The sequence below is a fragment of the Anopheles coustani genome, assembly GCF_943734705.1.
Source record: "Anopheles coustani chromosome X unlocalized genomic scaffold, idAnoCousDA_361_x.2 X_unloc_56, whole genome shotgun sequence".
NCBI lineage: Eukaryota > Metazoa > Arthropoda > Insecta > Diptera > Culicidae > Anopheles > Anopheles coustani.
Genome location: NW_026525166.1, coordinates 28,226 through 42,500, shown reverse-complemented (window position 1 = coordinate 42,500; position 14,275 = coordinate 28,226). Strand labels below are relative to the sequence as shown.

The 14,275-nt window shown below is 46.8% G+C and overlaps 2 non-coding genes across 2 annotated transcripts in view; both read right to left on the bottom strand.

The window, feature by feature from the left end:
• The window catches only part of LOC131270758 (large subunit ribosomal RNA), a 4,085-nt gene extending 3,959 nt beyond the window's left edge, over window positions 1-126 (bottom strand). Inside the window, exon 1 of the ribosomal RNA XR_009179774.1 lies at window positions 1-126. This exon is cut by the window's left edge and continues 3,959 nt beyond it. This is a non-coding gene — a ribosomal RNA (large subunit ribosomal RNA).
• A 487-nt stretch (window positions 127-613) lies between these two features.
• LOC131270755 (5.8S ribosomal RNA) lies at window positions 614-768 on the bottom strand. The gene has a single exon (XR_009179771.1). It is a non-coding gene; the product is annotated as a 5.8S ribosomal RNA (ribosomal RNA).
• Window positions 769-14,275: the final 13,507 nt, after the last annotated feature.

Genomic DNA, 14,275 nt, shown 5'->3' with positions numbered 1-14,275 from the left:
GCCACCCCTACGTGCTGAGCTTCTCCCGTTTCGCTCGCAGCTACTCAGGGAATCCCGGTTGGTTTCTTTTCCTCCCCTTATTAATATGCTTAAATTCAGGGGGTTGTCACACATGAACTGAGGCTTATGTACCTTGCGGTTGTTATCGTCACATCTGGCTTGCGACTACTTTGTTTCAATGTCCAATATGTACCGTTGGACTCGGTTAACGGGCTGTTAGCCCGCGTGTGGTTTAACTCACTGATACCTTCCATTGCCCATACGCTAGTTTGTTTGTGTTCCTTTGGTCAACTTCCATACTTGAATCATTTGTGCTACCGCTGCTGCTTCGACGCTACTTTGACATCTTCGCTTCTATTTAAATAAATAAATAAGCTGAAGCTAGACATCAGTAAACACCACCACAGACACCACAAGCACGCCTTCTCCTCGTACTTCCGCCTCACGCGGGAACACGGACGCTCTAAATACTTCGAATTCCAATGCCAGTATATTGTAAACCACGGGTTCTTTAATGCTAGCGGGTCGTCGCGACCCTAGTTAACATCATGGTGCACGTCTCGTGACGGGTGTCACGGCGTAGTTAAATGTATGCGATACATTTCTCAAATATAAGCGCTCAGTCATCTGTACATCATGGTAGGTTCCCACGACGTGCAATATGCGTTCAACTTATCAATGTTCATGTGTCCTGCAGTTCACATTATGACGCGCAGTTAGCTGCGGTCTTCATCGATCCATGAGCCGAGTGATCCACTGCCGAGGGTGACTAACTTGCGTAAGCCGCCGCTGTGCGCGTATACCCGTTCCCCGTAGGGAGGAGCAAGCCGCCGCTTAGAGACGAAGCATAAAGTGTCCTCATTCCACATAGGGCAAGCTGGATGAATCCATTTTACCCAGGACGGCCGAAGCGGCGTGGACCAGGGGAGAACTGAACCTTATACTTCACACCACAGTAAGTCTACGTGTCCTCTTCCACATAGGGCAAGCTAGAACTAACTATCTTACCCAGGACTGCCGAAGCAGCGTGGACCAGGGGAGGAACACACTTTTCATGGAAACGTAAGGCATCCATGACTGCCATAACGTAAGCCGCCGCTGTGCGCGTATACCCGTTCCCCGTAGGGAGGAGCAAGCCGCCGCTTAGAGACGAAGCATAAAGTGTCCTCATTCCACATAGGGCAAGCTGGATGAATCCATTTTACCCAGGACGGCCGAAGCGGCGTGGACCAGGGGAGAACTGAACTTTATACTTCACACCACAGTAAGTCTACGTGTCCTCTTCCACATAGGGCAAGCTAGAACTAACTATCTTACCCAGGACTGCCGAAGCAGCGTGGACCAGGGGAGGAACACACTTTTCATAGAAACGTAAGGCATCCATGACTGCCATAGTGCGTAAGCCGCCGCTGTGCGCGTAAACCCGTTCCCCGTAGGGAGGAGTCAAGCCGCCGCTTAGAGACGAAGTATGAAGTGTCCTCTTCCACATAGGGCAAGCTAGAATGAACTATCTTACCCAGGACCGCCGAAGCAGCGTGGACCAGGGGAGAACTGAACTTTATACTTCACACCACAGTATTGAGTAATGTGCCCTCTTCCACATAGGGCAAGCTGGAATGTTCCATTTTACCCAGGACGGCCGAAGCGGCGTGGACCAGTGGAGGACTACACAATCATGAGGTTTGATATCGACTTGTGTGTTTCAATAGGATACCGATGGTATGGTTTGAACCGATTTGATTTAGCCATTCTGAAGTCATCACTTGGTTGAAGCGCTGAACTAGGGAGGCATCGTTTACATATATATTGGTTTTCGCATGCTCTACTAGGTTAATGTCATGAGGTTGGCTATCGAGCATGCCCAAGTGATGACTTGATTGTGTGCTTGCTTGAATTCTTCACATTTCATACCATCGGTTAGTTGTCGAATCATTCCTCGATCATAACCTTCGTTCTTGGTTCATGTATGCTCTCTTCCACATAGGGCAAGCTAGAATTAACTATCTTACCCAGGACCGCCGAAGCAGCGTGGACCAGGGGAGAACTATACTTTGTCTTGTATGCCCTCTTCCACATAGGGCAAGCTAGAACTAACTATCTTACCCAGGACCGCCGAAGCAGCGTGGACCAGTGGAGGACTATACTTTGTTCATAACACCACAGTATTGAGTAATGTGCCCTCTTCCACATAGGGCAAGCTAGAATGAACTATCTTACCCAGGACCGCCGGAGCAGTGTGGACCAGTGGAGGACTACACAATCATGAGGTTTGATATCGACTTGTGTGTTTCAATAGGGTACCGATGGTATGTTTTGAACCGATTTGATTTAGCCATTCTGAAGTCATCACTTGGTTGAAGCGCTGAACTAGGGAGGGGCATCGTTTACATATATATTGGTTTTCGCATGCTCTACTAGGTTAATGTCATAGGGTTGGCTATCGAGCATGCCCAAGTGATGACTTGATTGTGTGCTTGCTTGAATTCTTCACATTTCATACCATCGGTTAGTTGTCGAATCATTCCTCGATCATAACCTTCGTTCTTGGTTCATGTATGCTCTCTTCCACATAGGGCAAGCTAGAATTAACTATCTTACCCAGGACCGCCGAAGCAGCGTGGACCAGGGGAGAACTATACTTTGTCTTGTATGCCCTCTTCCACATAGGGCAAGCTAGAATGAACTATCTTACCCAGGACCGCCGGAGCAGCGTGGACCAGTGGAGGACTATACTTTGTTCATTACACCACAGTATTAAGTATGGTGTCCTCTTCCACATAGGGCAAGCTAGAATTAACTATCTTACCCAGGACCGCCGAAGCAGTGTGGACCAGGGGAGGACTATACTTTATACTTCACACACTAGCCAAATTGAAGTCATCACTTGGTTGAAGCACTGAACTAGGGCGAGTCTATCGTTTACTTTGCATTGGGATAATACGCTGCATGCTCTCTTAGGTTAATGTCATGTGATTGGCTATAGAGCATGCCCAAGTGATGACTTTGTTTCAAGCTCAACAGGTAGGGTATTGAGTCCTCTTCCACATAGGGCAAGCTAGAATTAACTATCTTACCCAGGACCGCCGGAGCAGCGTGGACCAGGGGAGAACTATACTTTGTCTTGTATGCCCTCTTCCACATAGGGCAAGCTAGAACTAACTATCTTACCCAGGACTGCAAAGCAGCGTGGACCAGTGGAGGACTATACTTTGTTCATTACACCACAGTATTAAGTATGGTGTCCTCTTCCACATAGGGCAAGCTAGAACTAACTATCTTACCCAGGACCGCCGAAGCAGTGTGGACCAGGGGAGGACTATACTTTATACTTCACACACTAGCCATACTGAAGTCATCACTTGGTTGAAGCGCTGAACTACGGCGGGGTAATCGTTTACAGGTTATAATCATATAGCTGCATGCTCATTAGTAGATAATGGAATATTGTATGGCAATATGAGCATGCCCAAGTGATGACTTTGTTTCAAGCTCAACAGGTAGGGTATTGAGTCCTCTTCCACATAGGGCAAGCTAGAATGAACTATCTTACCCAGGACCGCCGGAGCAGCGTGGACCAGTGGAGGACTCTATACTTTATACTTCACACCACAGTATTGAGTACGACTTGCATAAAGCCCCTAATGAGAACCACGAGGGCTCTCTCAATGTAGAACCACGAGGGCTCTAGTACCGATTCTCTCGGTACGGCTTGGTCCGTGTTCCTTTATGCTTGTACTCTAAGTATTAAGTATTGTGTCCTCTTCCACATAGGGCAAGCTAGAACTAACTATCTTACCCAGGACCGCCGAAGCAGTGTGGACCAGGGGAGGACTATACTTTATACTTCACACACTAGCCATACTGAAGTCATCACTTGGTGGGGGTGAACTACGGCGGTATCTATCGTTTTGGTTCGGTCTATATAGGGTCGCTTGCATGCTCATTCGAATATAATGTAATTGTGTATGGCAATATGAGCATGCCCAAGTGATGACTTTGTTTCAAGCTCAACAGGTAGGGTATTGAGTCCTCTTCCACATAGGGCAAGCTAGAATGAACTATCTTACCCAGGACCGCCGGAGCAGCGTGGACCAGTGGAGGACTCTATACTTTATACTTCACACCACAGTATTGAGTACTTCTTGCATAAAGCCCCTAATGAGAACCACGAGGGCTCTCTCAATGTAGAACCACAAGGGCTCTAGTACCGATTCTCTCGGTACGGCTTGGTCCGTGTTCCTTTATGCTTGTACTCTTAGAAAGTCTCAACCCGGAGGTCTTGACTTTGATTGTCATAGTTGGACTACGACGGGGCATCCGACCATTGCTGATCGAACACCCCTGATTCACCATCTTTCGGGTAGGCGGTACGCGTACCTCCGGACGCGGAAGTCTCAACCCGGAGGTCTTGACTTTGATTGTCATAGTTGGACTACGACGGGGTATCCGACTCATCGAATACCCCAGAAGCACACCATCTTTCGGGTAGGCGGTACGCGTACCTCCGGACGCGGAAGTCTCAACCCGGAGGTCTTGACTTTGATTGTCATAGTTGGACTACGACGGGGTATCCGACTCATCGAATACCCCAGAAGCACACCATCTTTCGGGTAGGCGGTACGCGTACCTCCGGACGCGGAAAGTCTCAACCCGGAGGTCTTGACTTTGGTTGTCATAGTTGGACTATGACGGGGCATCCGACCATTGCTGATCGAACACCCCTGTTACACCATCTTTCGGATAGGCGGTGCGCGACACCACCGACGCGGAAAGTCTCAACCCGGAGGTCTTGACTTTGTATTGTTGGATAGTCCTCTTCCACTATAGGGCAAGCTGGAAATATTCCATTTTACCCAGGACTGCCGAGGCAGCGTGGACCAGGGGAGAACTTCACGGAATCTTCAGGCATCCATGATTGCCATAGTGCGTAAGCCGCCGCTGTGCGCGTCAACTCGTTCCCCGTGAGGAGGAGTCTAGCCGCCGCTAAAAGACGAAGCATTAAGTGTCCTCATTCCACTATAGGGCAAGCTAGAATTAACTATCTTACCCAGGACCGCCGAAGCAGCGTGGACCAGGCGAGGACTATACTTTATACTTCACACCACAGTATTGAGTACGACTTGCATAAAGCCCCTAATGAGAACCACGAGGGCTCTCTCAATGTAGAACCACGAGGGCTCTAGTACCGATTCTCTCGGTACGGCTTGGTCCGTGTTCCTTTATGCTTGTACTCGCGGAAAGTCTCAACCCGGAGGTCTTGACTTTGATTGTCATAGTTGGACTACGACGGGGCATCCGACCATTGCTGACCGAACACCCCTGATTCATCATCTTTCGGATAGGAGGTGCGCCCACCTCCGACGCGGAAGTCTCAACCCGGAGGTTCGGACTTAGAGTTTTTCCCATTTAAAAGTTTTTCTCTTAGCCATACTGAAGTCATCACTTGGTGAACGATTGAACTAGGGCGGGTTAATCGTTTATAGGTATCATGTGGTTTGCATGCTCTCTTTGGTTAAGGTCATGTGGTTGGCTATCGAGCATGCCCAAGTGATGACTTTGTTTCACGCTTGCTTGATTTCTTCATGATTCCCTGTTATATAGTGTAATCATTCGAGAACAGGGAATCTTTGGTTTTGCTCAACAGGTATTGGATGTCAACTTGGTATCTAGATCGCATTAAGTCTCAACCCTTAGGTTCGGACTTGTATAGTGACATCTTGTTACGGTCTTGAGTCTCAACCCGCAGGTTCGGACTACTTAGTGTTTGATCGAATATAATATGGCAACTTGTGCCTAAGTCTCAACCCGCAGGTTCGGACTTCTGTTTATTTGGCCAATGTATGTATAAGGCAACTTGTTCCTAAGTCTCAACCCGCAGGTTCGGACTTGTGTATTTGTTCGAAGTCATGTATAAGGCAACGTGTGCCTAAGTCTCAACCCGCAGGTTCGGACTTGTTAGTGTTTCGTCAACTTTCATATGGCAACTTGTGCCTAAGTCTCAACCCGCAGGTTCGGACTTGTGTATTTGTTCGAAGTCATGTATAAGGCAACTTGTGCCTAAGTCTCAACCCGCAGGTTCGGACTTGTGTATTTGTTCGAAGTCATGTATAAGGCAACGTGTGCCTAAGTCTCAACCCGCAGGTTCGGACTTGTTAGTGTTTCGTCAACTTTCATATGGCAACTTGTGCCTGAGTCTCAACCCGCAGGTTCGGACTTCTATAGTGTTTCGTCAATTATCATATGGCAACTTGTGCCGAAGTCTCAACCCGCAGGTTCGGACTTCTGGAAGGATCACTTGGCCACTAATGATCCTTCCGCAGGTTCACCTACGGAAACCTTGTTACGACTTTTACTTCCTCTAAATCATCAAGTTCGGTCAACTTCGATAAAGCAGACGCGGTTCACGAGGATCCAGCGAACGATCATCTCCAAAGACCTCACTAAATAATCCATCGGTAGTAGCGACGGGCGGTGTGTACAAAGGGCAGGGACGTATTCAACGCTGGCTGATGACCAGCACTTACTAGAAGTTCCGAGTTCATATGGACCATTGCAATCCATAATCCCTACTAAGTGAGTATTTGAGTGATTTCCCGTTCCTCTCGGAATAGGAGACACGCTGCTACCCACATTGTAGCACGCGTGTAGCCCAGAACATCTAAGGGCATCACGGACCTGTTATCGCTCGATCTCATTTTGCTAAACACAAATTGTCCTGCTAAGCAGCGTACCGTAAGTGCACTTGCGCACACGAACAGCGAAGGTGTCAGGTCATACTCCACCGAAAGGTCCTAACCCGTTCCAATCGGCATCGACGCATTAACGCTGACTGCGTTCTAGTTAGCATATGTGAGTCACGTTCGTTATCGGAATTAACCAGACAAATCAATCCACGAACTAAGAACGGCCATGCACCACTACCCTTAAATTTGAGAAAGAGCTATTAATCTGTCTCACCTCCATAAGTTCGGACCTGGTAAGTTTTCCCGTGTTGAGTCAAATTGAACCGCAAGCTCCATTTCATTGTGGTGCCCTTCCGTCAATTCCTCTAAGTTTCAACTTTGCAACCATACTTCCCCCGGAACCTGACTTTGGTTTCCCGGAAGCTACTGAGAGCACCTGGTTGTAGCGTCTCCCAATTGCTAGTTGGCATCGTTTACGGTTAGAACTAGGGCGGTATCTAATCGCCTTCGATCCTCTAACTTTCGTTCTTGATTAAAGAAAGCATCCTTGACAAATGCCTTCGCTTTAGTTAGTCTTACGACGGTCTACGAATTTCACCTCTCGCGCCGTAATACTAGTGTCCCCAACTACTTCTGTTAATCATTACCTCCGGTCTGAGTACAAACCAATGAAAGATTAGACCAAGGTCGTATTCCATTATTCCATGCAAGATTATTCTAGGGCGTTTGGGCACCCTGCTTTAAGCACTCTAATTTGTTCAAGGTAAACGTGAGCGGTCGAGCTCTATGTTACACTTGCACCCGTTGAAGGGCACACCATGACACAGACTTGGTGCCCTACCACACCATTGAGTCGCAACCAGATTCCGACTTGGCCCACCGACCACGGGTTGACCGGGTCGGCGGAGCCGGACTGTGTTGGACAAGTATCAACTTCGAACGTTTTAACCGCAACAATTTTAATATACGCTAGTGGAGCTGGAATTACCGCGGCTGCTGGCACCAGACTTGCCCTCCACTTGATCCTCGTAGAAGGATTTATGCTCTACTCATTCCAATTATGAAACATCATTAAAGAGTTTCATATTGTTATTTCTCGTCACTACCTCCCCGTCCCGGGATTGGGTAATTTACGCGCCTGCTGCCTTCCTTGGATGTGGTAGCCATTTCTCAGGCTCCCTCTCCGGAATCGAACCCTGATTCCCCGTTACCCGTTGCAACCATGGTAGTCCTCTATACTACCATCCATAGTTGATAGGGCAGATATTTGCGAGATCTGTCGTCGGTGCGAGACCATACGATCAGCATCATTATCCAGACTTCAACTCAATGACACGGAGAACCCGCGATTGGTTTGACTAATAAGTGCACCAGTTCCCGCGAGGGTCCTGGCATGTTGCATGTATTAGCTCTAGATTTTCCACAGTTATCCAAGTAACTAGGTTGATGATCTCGTAAATTATAGCTGTTATACTGAGCCTTATGCGGTTTCACATTAAATCTGTTTGTACTTAGACATGCATGGCTTAACCTTTGAGACGAGCGTATATTACTGGTAGGATCAACCAGAATTCCGACTTTGCGTTCGAATGTTCATTGTCCCATTGCACCCGGAGGAGCAAACACCACGTTCTATATGTTGTCAAGTCCGGTAGCACACGGGAGGCGAGCCCCCGTGCGAACCTCATTGCCCTCGTATCACACACACCCGATGCACCGGACAGGCACTTGAGCGGCATTCGATTCCGCTAAGCGCACGTGCGCCCGATTGTGCATGCGCTGACGGGGCCTTCATACCCCTACCACAGCGACCTTATGCCAAACTTCCATGAATACTTAGGTGAGCTGACAAGGGCCTTCATTTCCCTACCATCAACTAAAGGACACGCTAGGCGCGTCCGATCATTGCAACTGCGGGGCTTTCATACCCCAATCACCACAGTACGCAATTCACCAGAGTTTAATCACAACCCCCCCGGACATGGCACACTATTAACTTGCAACAAAACTTAGTGTGTGCCGGGCACATCGGTTCCACAAAATCATTCCCGATGTACCCCAATTGGGGTTGTGAACGCATCCATGGTCCTCTGACACACCCAACCAAGCGTGGATACTACATACCTCAAACACCCAGTACACTAACAGACAAATCAATATATGGTTGCTTTCCCCCAGACATTTGCCAATCACTTGGCACCCGGACGGGAACTCGCTCCTGATTGCGCCATTGCCACCCATTTGCCAAGAGCGAGTTCTGTATGTAGATTTCATTTGGAAAGACAACCGTGTACTGGATATTCTATCCGACGATTACAGATGACGAGTACGAGACTCGACTACACTCACGGATAATACATTTTGGGTCGAGATTGCTTTCGGGGTTTTCGATTGGTCTTGCGCTTGTAAACGTATAACTTTGACTTGTGGTAACCTCGGTATGTTAGTCGATCACGTGGTTGTGAACTGGGTAAGGGTGGGCAATCTGTTCACTTGCACTCTGGGTAGGAATATGGTGAGCGCTATAGGTTAAAGATCATGGTATGGTTCCATCGTGATGACTTTCGCTAGATAGTAGTATGTTTGGATAGTTATAACGTTTTTGGCCATTTGTTCATAGTGTTCGGTCCATTGAGGAATTCGATTGGTCTTTGCTTCACACACGTGGTCGATCACTTGGATGTGAACTAGGGTGAGATTAAGGTGTTCACTAGTGCTCTTCGGTTTTGGATCAGTAATGAGCACTTGATTGGTTTCGCATAATATGTATCCATAGTGATGACTCTTTCCAGCTTAAGATTTCGTTACCAGTTTCGAATCCTCCCCACGTTCGCTTTTACTTGGTTAGGTTTTCGAGTGTAGATTTGAAAGCAATCTCATGTATGTATCCCATCTGATATAAGCCACTGACAGTTCATGTCACCTCGTTCAACTCTCGCTGGGTCACAGAAGTATGTTACTGCGCCCATTATCCCTACTCGGATAGGTTCGGTTCGTTCGTTTTATACTACGGTGAGTAAACTCAATTTGTGCATCGCATAGCCATGGAAAGCAAGCTTTCGCGGGCCTCTTCGACTGTTTTGATACGAGCTGTGCCCGTGATGCTTGTCATCCCAGGATACTAGACCCCTTTGGACGACCGCATGACCATCAGAAAGTAAATTCCACGTTCGGTTTATTTGCTACTTCCACCGTTCTAGTACTATGGGGTTGGAACCCCTAACATAAAGTATCTATGTAGAACCACGAGGGCTCTCAATGTAGAACCACAAGGGCTCTAGTACCGATTCTCTCGGTACGCTTGGTCCGTGTTCCTTTATGTTTGTACTCTTGTGTGTATAAAATTCATGTTCGATTTGGGATATTTGCTACTTTCACCTGTGCGCTGTGTATAACTACGGAGAAACTCAATTTGTGCATCGCATAGCCATGGAAAGCAAGCTTTCGCGGGCCTCTTCGACTGTTTTGATACGAGACTGTGCCCGTGATGCTTGTCATCCCAGGATACTAGACCCCTTTGGACGACCGCATGACCAACAGAATGTAAATTCCAGTTCGTTTTTGGATATTTGCTACTGTCACCGTTTGAGTACTATGGGGCTTGAACCCCTAACATAAAGTCTTTGTGTAGAACCACGAGGGCTCTATAGTACCGATTCTCTCGGCACGCTTGGTCCGTGTTCCTTTATGTTCGTACTCTTGTGTGTATAATATTCATGTTCGGTTTGGGATATTTGCTACTGTCACCGTTTGAGTACTATGGGGCTTGAACCCCTAACATAAAGTCTTTGTGTAGAACCACGAGGGCTCTATAGTACCGATTCTCTCGGCACGCTTGGTCCGTGTTCCTTTATGTTCGTACTCTTGTGTGTATAATATACATGTTCGGTTTGGGATATTTGCTACTTTCACCTGGGTCCCGTTCTTCATACAAGTCTGCCTTGCTAATGTGGTAACTTTATAGTGTAGTTCTGACATCCCAATTTTGGGACTTAGCCGATTTTTCATGAATTTCCATATGACCCATAGGGTCCCTTTCTTCATACAAGCTTGCCTAGGGCGATCGGTCAAAACTTGTCTTACTATTCGATTGGTCTTCGCAGTTTCACCCTAGGCAATTCGCCTAGGTCTGTCTTCTTGAGGAGGCCAAAACCCGAAATAAGGAGGTCTGGCCGACCCTGAAACCTCCCCTGTCTTAACTACACTAACCCGATTTTTCAGGGTCCTCAGCGCCATACAACTTTGCCTAGGTCACTTATACTCTTGACTTAGGCCATCTGACTTGGTCCGTGTTTCTTCCTAGGGTTCACCTAGGTACTTTGCCTTGCTTGATGTGGTAACTTTATAGTGTAGTTCTGACATCCCAATTTTGGGACTTAGCCGATTTTTCATGAATTTCCATATGACCCTAAGGGTCCCTTTCTTCATACAAGCTTGCCTAGGGCGATCGGTCAAAACTTGTCTTACTATTCGATTGGTCTTCGCAGTTTCACCCTAGGCAATTCGCCTAGGTCTGTCTTCTTGAGGAGGCCAAAACCCGAAATAAGGAGGTCCAGCCGACCCTGAAACCTCCCCTGTCTTAACTACACTAACCCGATTTTTCAGGGTCCTCAGCGCCATACAACTTTGCCTAGGTCACTTATACTCTTGACTTAGGCCATCTGACTTGGTCCGTGTTTCTTCCTAGGGTTCACCTAGGTACTTTGCCTTGCTTGATGTGGTAACTTTATAGTGTAGTTCTGACATCCCAATTTTGGGACTTAGCCGATTTTTCATGAATTTCCATATGACCCTAAGGGTCCCTTTCTTCATACAAGCTTGCCTAGGGCGATCGGTCAAAACTTGTCTTACTATTCGATTGGTCTTCGCACTTTCACCCTAGGCAGTTTGCCTAGGTGTAGCTTCTTGAGGAGGTCAAAACCCAAAATAAGGAGGTTCAGCCGACCCAAAAACCTCCCCTGTCTGAACTACACTAACCCGATTTTTCAGGGTCCTCAGCGCCATACAACTTTGCCTAGGTCACATGTACTCTTGACTTAGGCCATCTGACTTGGTCCGTGTTTCTTCTTAGGGTTCACCTAGGTACTTTGCCTTGCTTGATGTGGTAACTTTTTAGTGTAGTTCAGACATCCCAATTTTGGGACTTAGCCGATTTTTCATGGATTTTCCATATGACCCATAGGGTCCCTTTCTTCATACAAGCTTGCCTAGGGCGATCGGTCAAAACTTGTCTTACTATTCGATTGGTCTTCGCACTTTCACCCTAGGCAGTTTGCCTAGGTGTAGCTTCTTGAGGAGGTCAAAACCCAAAATAAGGAGGTTCAGCCGACCCAAAAACCTCCCCTGTCTGAACTACACTAACCCGATTTTTCAGGGTCCTCAGCGCCATACAACTTTGCCTAGGTCACATGTACTCTTGACTTAGGCCATCTGACTTGGTCCGTGTTTCTTCCTAGGGTTCACCTAGGTACTTTGCCTTGCTTGATGTGGTAACTTTTTAGTGTAGTTCAGACATCCCAATTTTGGGACTTAGCCGATTTTTCATGTATTTCCATATGACCCATAGGGTCCCTTTCTTCATACAAGCTTGCCTAGGGCGATCGGTCAAAACTTGTCTTACTATTCGATTGGTCTTCGCACTTTCACCCTAGGCAGTTTGCCTAGGTGTAGCTTCTTGAGGAGGTCAAAACCCAAAATAAGGAGGTTCAGCCGACCCAAAAACCTCCCCTGTCTAAACTACACTAACCAGATTTTTCAGGGTCCTCACCGTCATACAACTTTGCCTAGGTCACTTGCACTCTTGACTTAGGCCATCTGACTTGGTCCGTGTTTCTTGCTAGGGTTCACCTAGGTAGTTTGCCTTGCTTGATGTGGTAACTTTTTAGTGTAGTTCTGACATCCCAATTTTGGGACTTAGCCGATTTTTCATGTATTTCCATATGACCCTTAGGGTCACTTTCTTCATACAAGCTTGCCTAGGGCGATCGGTCAAAACTTGTCTTACTATTCGATTGGTCTTCGCACTTTCACCCTAGGCAGTTTGCCTAGGTGTAGCTTCTTGATGAGGCCAAAACCCAAAATAAGGGGGTTCGGCCGACCCAAAAACCTACCCTGTCTAAACTACACTAACCAGATTTTTCAGGGTCCTCAGCGCCATACAACTTTGCCTAGGTCACTTGTTCTATTGACTTAGGCCATCTGACTTGGTCCGTGTTTCTTCCTAGGGTTCACCTAGGTACTTTGCCTTGCTTGGTGTGGTAACTTTTTAGTGTAGTTCTGACATCCACATTTTGGGACTTAGCCGATTTTTCGTAAAATACCATATGACCCATATGGGTCCTTTCCTTCATATAAGTTTGCCTTGCTTGGTATGGTAACATTTGAGTGTAGTTCTGACATCATCATTTTGGGACTTAGCCGATTTTTCGTAAAATACCATATGACCCATATGGGTCCTTTGCTTCATATAAGTTTGCCTTGCTTGGTGTGGTAACATTTGAGTGTAGTTCTGACATCCCCATTTTGGGACTTAGCCGATTTTTCAATCAATACCATATGACCCATCAGGGTCCTTTGCTTCATATAAGTTTGCCTTGCTTGGTGTGGTAACATTTGAGTGTAGTTCTGACATCCCCATTTTGGGACTTAGCCGATTTTTCGTAAAATACCATATGACCCATCAGGGTCCTTGCCTTCATATAAGTTTGCCTTGCTTGGTGTGGTAACATTTGAGTGTAGTTCTGACATCCCCATTTTGGGACTTAGCCGATTTTTCGTAAAATACCATATGACCCATCAGGGTCCTTTCCTTCATATAAGTTTGCCTTGCTTGGTGTGGTAACATTTGAGTGTAGTTCTGACATCCCCATTTTGGGACTTAGCCGATTTTTCGTTAAATACCATATGACCCATCAGGGTCCTTTCCTTCATATAAGTTTGCCTTGCTTGGTGTGGTAACATTTGAGTGTAGTTCTGACATCCCCATTTTGGGACTTAGCCGATTTTTCGTAAAATACCATATGACCCATCAGGGTCCTTTGCTTCATATAAGTTTGCCTTGCTTGGTGTGGTAACATTTGAGTGTAGTTCTGACATCCCCATTTTGGGACTTAGCCGATTTTTCGTAAAATACCATATGACCCATCAGGGTCCTTTCCTTCATATAAGTTTGCCTTGCTTGGTGTGGTAACATTTGAGTGTAGTTCTGACATCCCAATTTTGGGACTTAGCCGATTTTTCGTAAAATACCATATGACCCATCAGGGTCCTTTCCTTCATATAAGTTTGCCTTGCTTGGTGTGGTAACATTTGAGTGTAGTTCTGACATCCCCATTTTGGGACTTAGCCGATTTTTCGTAAAATACCATATGACCCATCAGGGTCCTTTCCTTCATATAAGTTTGCCTTGCTTGGTGTGGTAACATTTGAGTGTAGTTCTGACATCCCCATTTTGGGACTTAGCCGATTTTTCGTAAAATACCATATGACCCATCAGGGTCCTTGCCTTCATATAAGTTTGCCTTGCTTGGTGTGGTAACATTTGAGTGTAGTTCTGACATCCCCATTTTGGGACTTAGCCGATTTTTCGTAAA